The 7522-nt window shown below is 42.2% G+C and overlaps 1 long non-coding RNA gene across 2 annotated transcripts in view; it reads right to left on the reverse strand.

Moving 5' to 3' along the window:
• The window catches only part of LOC102206444 (uncharacterized), a 49227-nt gene that overhangs the window by 22592 nt on the left and 19113 nt on the right, over window positions 1-7522 (reverse strand). Inside the window, exon 2 of one of the 2 annotated variants that reach the window (XR_311606.2) lies at window positions 2545-2613. This is a non-coding gene — a long non-coding RNA (uncharacterized LOC102206444). Of the gene's footprint in view, window positions 1-2544; window positions 3377-7522 lie in introns of those variants that run through there. The other variant, XR_001290315.1, reaches the window with a different exon arrangement.

A 7522-nucleotide genomic window follows, 5' to 3' on the forward strand; every position in this document is an offset into this window, starting at 1 on the left:
CACACACACACACACACACACACACACACACACACACACACACACACACACACACCAAAAAAGGCTGCTGCTGTGACTTAGCCATCCGTACACTGATCTCTACAGTAATGTAAATACTTTAAAAACAGTGTTTTAGCATACACATTTTTCTTTTACGCTTTCTGTTTAGTTTCCTCTATGAAGACGTGTGCTTACAAAAAAACTTCACGGGACAAACTTTTGATTTGTTTTAAACAATTACACTTGGCAGAAAAAAATGAGGACGTGCACATGTGCACATATTCGTCCGTTTTTATATTTTCTTCTCTTTTTACTACGCGTCATGACATTTTTGAGTTTCACATGGACAAACTCAAATATAAATTAAACTGAAAGTGAGTAATAAATTTAAAGTAGCAGGGTTACCTCAGTATGATACATATAATAAAAACAGTAATAAATTACTTACAGAATTGCTGCGAATATTGTAGAAAAATAACTGAACATGACAAATAATCTTTTGCATAGTGCACCCCCTTCCCCCATCACACACACACACTTTCTTTTTGCTTATCTATTAAAAAATGTCCCACGTTTTTTCAGTTGGATTTTTGTTAGCACCATATGTTTTAACTAACATACTAAGACTAAGAATAATTGTTGATTTTTTCCCCCCCCATTCAAGTTCAAGGACAGTCAAGTTCAAGTTTGAGAACTTGGTGTTGTAGCTGTGGCATGCAGTTTTGGTGTCTGCTTTGCTTCTGCATTATATTAAGTACATATTTCCATTTACATAAAATAAAAATTAAAAATTAAAAGAAGCCATTTGAGCCACTTTGCTGTTGGTAATTACATGAAAAAATGCTTCTAACCAACTATTTGACTAAACCTCACATCATACACCAAGAAAGCATCAACAAAAAAAAAGTACAATTATTATGAACTACTATTAGCTACACAAATACATTTACGCGCACGTTTGACGGTAAATTTGTATTAGTGTGTATGTGTGACTGTGTCTGTGTGTGTCCCATTGCTAGCTCTGCTGTGTAGATGCAATAAACTGTTAGTTTGCTTCAGTGCACCCACTGTGGGTTGTACCAGGCTGTTGTGTTGTTGTAGGTATGCTTTTACACACAGAGAGAAAATGCTGAAAACCCTGCCATCTGCCTCTCGACATGCAACCTTCCACTGCACTCCTGCCATTCAGTGCCAAAAAGGCCTTGGGGTGGAGTAGCGAGATACTCCTCCAGCCAAAACCATGTGTTCACAGCTAGTACAGCAAAGCTTACATTCATATGAATGAGCATAATAAGCTACATATGCAACAGTAAGCCTCACTCTTGAAAGCTTTGAGTAATCATTTTGACTTTGTCCTTCAAAAAAAGTCATCTTCTATGTAAAACCCGACACCCAACATAACACAGCACATCTGAAATCCAAAGCAGAATATTCGACAAATACGCAAACTTTTGTTGATTAAACTAGAAAATTTCCGCAATTTTCAAAAAACGCAATCAGAAAACAGCTTTACTGCAAATTTGATTATACTTTCAAGCGACACCTCGAAGAAGATTTTTCTCATTAGACTTGGGAATATACTTTGCTATTTTAATGTCTTAAAAACATTCAAGCAGTACAGATTTCCCATGATCTTGATCATTAAATTCACAATATCCACAGTCATTTTTTATAAATTCTCTTGTTGGTGAAACTGCTGCGTTTGTTGCTCATTCAGGTTTGTTCTTCCATCAAATCAAGAGAAATGCGATTAGTATCAACATAATAACAAAAGCATCTGTAGTTGTATGTAAAGCGCTTGTATCAAAAGCACAAGTCTTGTAAAATCTGTATTCAGACATGTAAGGTATAGATCCAAAAGTGGGGAAAAAATATGAAGGAATCCTCCGATTAACAAAAATTATGTATACAAAAGCAAATGGTGAAGAAATGGTGAGTTATTCTCTATTCTGTTTTCTTGAATAAAATATAAGCTTACCAAGTACAAACTGTAAAAGCACGAACTCAAAGAAATTTGCCATTTAAAAATAAATAGTTGTAAAAATTAAGACGTCCTCCAAAAGCTTCTGAAAACATTAAACTGATCGAAATGATCAGCGCACCACGTGCTTCTCTTCATACAGTGCATTCTAAGCTCGGACAACATCACTCATATGAAATACCTCCACAACTGTGGCCTTGCACTTACTCACTGATTGCATTAAAGTAGGATTATCCGGTCAACAGAGTGCTTTTCTGCCTTTTTTGTGCGTATCGCTAAACTATGAATGAGTTTGTAGAAATTTTTAGTGGGGAAATGTTCTTGAAATCATGAGAATAGCTGTTAACGCTCTGATATCTGCTGTTCTAAGTGCAGGGCTTTAAATTCAGATGCATAAATGCTCGCTCAGGTGAAAAGAAACTTTGTGCAAAGACCTCAAATTCATCGAGATGTTTATTTGTACAGGATTCCTGCGAAAACTGAACGTGCAAAATGCAAACACATTGATAAAGTACATCGGAAACCATGCATCCATAGGCATATTTTAAATGAAAATTACTCACCAGTTACCAGAGCAAAGACGCTAAATGTCCGGTGAGGTTCGGAAGCTCTTCCCGCTTTGATCCACATCTCTGTCAAGAAGAGGAGAAAGCCATAAGCTCCAGTTTGGTGCTTCTTGCATAACCCCGTGATTTCCCTCAGAATGTCCCGTTCACAGCCGTGCCTCAGCCTCAGCTCCAGCCTCAGTGCCCACGTCAGTCTCACCTCCAGGCACAAATCCCTCCTTCAACCACAGTCTCAACCCAAAGCTCAGGGCTGCATGGCTTGCCTGCCACCAGCTGGGTCCAGGCCCGGTGAGGCCTGAAACAATAGGAGGCCATGAGGCTGTCTGCGAGACTCCAGCTAAGCCCGGCTGCTAGTTAACAAGTCTTTGAATGAGGAATGTTAGCAAACAGACAAACAGCATGTCTGATGCATGCAAATAGCACAACCAGTCCAGTCTCAGCCTTGGCTGAGCACATGAATAATTCACAAGTCTATATGCTTCTCTCTCACATTACTCCCTCCCTCTTCTCAAGTGAAATGCCTTCACTGGAATAAGTGAAGCAAAGTATTCAAACCTCTGTTTTACTTTAATACTTGATAACGTAACGCAACAATAATGCAAACCGGTCATGCGGCGACGTAACGTGCACAGCTACTGGTGACATCTCAACAACTTGCAATTCGACAATTCGCTTCCCCCCCCCTTTTTTTTCGCTTATTGCCTGTTAATTTCTTTTGTTTGCAATTGGCACCTGTCCCAGTAAGAGCTCCGGCTCAGCGCACCACTCATTTGCCCTCGAGAGCGAGTCGGCGTGAAAGAGAGAGAACAAGAGTGAGAAAGAGACACAAGGAGACAGCGAAGGAGAGAGAACATGGAGAGGAAACAGGAGGAGAAGCAGAGTAAATACAAACAAGGTGCGGTACTTCACGCCAGTCGCTGGCGCGGATTACGAAACATCCCCTTTAAAACGCACACGTATACCCTACTGAGACACTGGTCACTCTGTGACTGCCATCCATGGACATCCCGACCACGAGCCCACCACCACAAACAGGTTACCCGTCAAAAATGGCGCCCCTGGCATTCCAGGTGGATCAAGGCCCATCAGATGGAGAAACACCACCTTGGAAAAAATTTTGATCCAAAATGAGAGAAACCAAATAAACATGGCTAAAAACCAGCAAGGGGGAAAAAAAACCTAATAAAACTAAACAAACAAACAAAAAAAGAAGAGGAAAATGAGGTACAGTTTTAGAAAATAAGCAACAGAAAAGCAGAAAAGTGATCAAAAATCCAGAGCGGTGCAAAAATCAATGTGCCAAAAGTATGAAAAGGGCCCCTAAAAAAAGCCACTTGTTGCCAGGTTTTGCAGAGCTGCTGTGCAGCTAGTTGGAGGCAGAGGGTTAAAATCCAGCTAGTAGTGAGTAAAAAAAAAAAAAGATCCATCTATGGCAGGGCGGGCTGCGGGGAGGCCCTGACTGTAGAAATAGCAGCAGACTTTTTGTCTTTTTTTTTTCTCCCCTCGCAGAGCTCAAGTCTCCCCCTTGCGTGTGGCTCTAGCAGAAAGAGAGGAGCGACCGATTCAGAGAGAGAAGACGAGGAGAGGGGGAGAGAGAGAGAGGGAGAGAGAGAGAGAATCCGAGAGGAGGAGACAGACATGCATACAGTGAAGGGGTAGAAAAGCTCGGCTGATGATGAAATAGGAGGTGTAGCAGAGCGCGCGAACCAGTCACTTTTTCATCACATGTCCAACACGGCAAGGAACTGTATTTGCACTGGGGCCTGGGGAGGGAGGGAGGGAGCATAAGATGGGTGGGAGATGGAGACACAGAAGGGAAGAGAGCGAGGCAGAGTGGGAGGGTGGAAAGCACTAAATGTGGGAGGGGTGGAGGAAGAAGAATGACACAGAAATCCACTCCTCCCAGGCAGCGCGCAGGCTCAGTGCCTGCACTCACACGCCATACTGGGATCCACTATAACGTACGTCAGCAACTATATCAGCAAGTGCAAAGAAAAGCAAGGAAAACGGGAGAATACAGAGTCATTCAGCATAAGCTGCCCCCGCTGAAGGATCCTTGAAATATGCAACACTTCTGAGATCTCCTTGAATTATTAACCTCATCTCTTACCGTGGTGGAGCTTTACAGATCTGGAAGTACACACTGAAAGGAACACACGTACACACACACTCAGAGCGCATTAACTCTTTGGCATGCCTGAGCAGCCTGAATGGATAGAATAGACCATGACACACACACACACACACACACACAAGGACGCGAGCACACAAAGTGAAAAAGAAAAGCACGGAGAGTGTTAATTTCAGTAACATGTGGCAAAGAACGCATGGCCAGGACGCCTCCTTCTTGCCCCGGCTCTGTCACAAAGCAAAGGCTGTAGCCGAACCTTCGCAGCTATTTTGGCACAAAGTCAAAAAAGGCTGATAAGCATTTTTGGGTGAGACTCTGCTGCTTTTTCCTCGAGGAAAAACAGCTGCTACATGCCCCGGTATTCAATGTTCAACAGTTCGGAGAACATTTTAGCGAAACCCCCCCCAGAGATGCCGATTTGTCTTGTTTAAAATGGAGAACGAAAAAAAAAAAGATCACATAATGGTCCACGCGTTTAGTTTGAACCAATTTCTTGCACAGATTTACATGAAGCATAAGTGAGCCTCAGAGGGAACTAGGAGAGGAGAGGAGAAAGGGGGGGGGGGGTCCCTACTAAACAGCAGGGCTGTTTCCACCATCTTAGATTGCATTGATTATGCTTTGCTTCTCACACGCTAGAGCTCTTTCTCTCCCTGCCTGTCCCTCCCTCCCTCTTTCTGTCTGTTCTGCCACCTTCTCCACTCCGCGATCAGCATTTGGCTTTTTCCATTTGAGGCAGATTACTGTAACGCTATTGTACAACAACTTCCTGCCTCTTTTGGCTCTGGTTCTAAAAAACTGCAAAAGGCAGACCTCGTGGCTTTAACTTTTTTCCCCCCTCGGCCTTGAACCAGGAGCTCTATAAGGGAAGAAAAGGAGGAAGGAGATATGTAAAGTGTATTTATTACTGAGGAGCTTTTTTTTTTTCTCTCTTTTTTAAAAAAAAATTTCATTTCTGCTTTATAAACTGCTGAGAATTAAAGAGGGGACTTCATTCCTAGCAAGAGACAATGAGAAAGAGAGAAAGAGGGAGACAGAGAGGAAAAACATAAGGTGGGGGTTAAACTTTTTCTTACGTTTTACTCTGTGAAAACTTCCTGTCGGCTTTGGAGAGCACAAATACATAAGCGGGGCTCGAGCTCACGGAGACTTGTTTAACATGGCTGCTACTGCTTCAGGCTGCACAGCTTGTGAGGGCTGCTTTCACTGCACGGCCACCACCCCGTTCCTCGCCGGCTCTCTCTTCCTCACAGCAGCACAGGCTGGATTGCACAAAAAAAAACTCTTCTCCTCTCTCCGCGCACTCCTCTTTGCTAGACGGGTTTTTAGTAGAAACACATACGGCCAAAGACAATTAGAGAGAGAGGAGAAAAATGCCAATATTATTTAAACTAACAAAGTGCAGGAAAAGGCCGCTTTGCAATGCAAGGTATTTGTTCGCTTTCTTTCTTTTTTCTTCCTTTCCCTAAATGAGATACTAGCTCAGTTCAGTCATGCACTTTGGCAGGAGCTATAGAATCCTATTAGAAGGAGTTCAAGGTATACGTCACATCTCGCCATGCGTTTTAACCAATTGAGAAACTCATGACTTCATTATGGCTTCAATGTATAAAGATGTCTTGGGTATATGTTAAGATTTTTGGGGAATAGCTTGTAAAAAAAAATGAGTAAAAAAAGCATATGTTAGAACTCCAAGGAGTATTAGTCATTAGTTTTAGGGAAGCATGCTCTGTGAATTTATGCTTAGTGTGCATACTGTACTTTGCATGACATAAAGTTCATCTGAGGATACAGTTTTGGCTTTGGGACTGCTGCCAGCTCTTGCCGCTGTGTTGCGTGTCTACATTGCCGCTACATTGTGCCTCTGTTGCGTGTCGTAATTACCTGTCACATCTTAATTGTGGAGTCATGACTAGTCGGACTTTAGAAGCAAATGCAGACTATTTAAGGCGACTATATAAAATCGGTTTCCGTTTAAAAAAACAAAACAAAACGCACAAAGCAGTTCTTACTACTGCCAACATCTTGCTTTTTTTTTTCTCAGATTAAATGATCAAAAACGACTAACATTAGATGAAGCACTAACAATAACACACGATGCAGCCGCACTTTAACTGACATCCGGGAGGGAGAAAAGGCAGGGAAAAGCCACAGCTTTCCTTCTGGAGTACTAGGCTGCTGCAGCTGTGTGATACAAAGTCAGTCGATCAGGCCAATTGATATTGCAATGAGAAACAAAATGGCAGACGGCGCCATGTTATAGCCTCTGCCTGACAATTATTTTACTCCTAATAATTTTAACGTATGATGATGCTTCTCTGTTTCATCGAGGTTTGATGCGATGAATCGAGTTGGGAACACAATTTTACGACAGAGAAAAAAACTGTTTTGAAGCGGTTAAAATATAAAAATAGCATAGCAATAGAAATGCAGCGCATACGTCTAACGCCGTTATAAATAAGACACATTTTTTTATGGCTTAAACAAACTGTCTGCTGACGGGCGCCGATTGCATTCAGAAGACGGCACGTTAAAGTGTTTTAAAAGACGTCTGCAGGCATTTGTTAGGGTAAACATTGCATTATAGAATTTAAATGGTGGACTGGATGAACGTTCGTCCTACTGCTACATGAAACAATAAAACAATGAGCACAGCAAGAGCGATATGGAATTTCACTGGGCAGGGAATCCACAAAGACAAACAATATTTGCTCTTAGAAACATCGAGGAGGCATTAGCAGGTGGGAGTAGGGGTTTGTGTGTGTGTGTGTGTGTGTGTGTGTGTGTGTGTGTGTGTGTGTGTGTGTGTGGGTGGGGGTAAGGGATGGCTGTGTGCTTGGTCAG

This window comes from Pundamilia nyererei, unplaced genomic scaffold (assembly GCF_000239375.1).
Source record: "Pundamilia nyererei isolate P.nyererei 1_Seehausen unplaced genomic scaffold, PunNye1.0 scaffold00027, whole genome shotgun sequence".
In the NCBI taxonomy this organism is placed as follows: Eukaryota; Metazoa; Chordata; class Actinopteri; order Cichliformes; family Cichlidae; genus Pundamilia; species Pundamilia nyererei.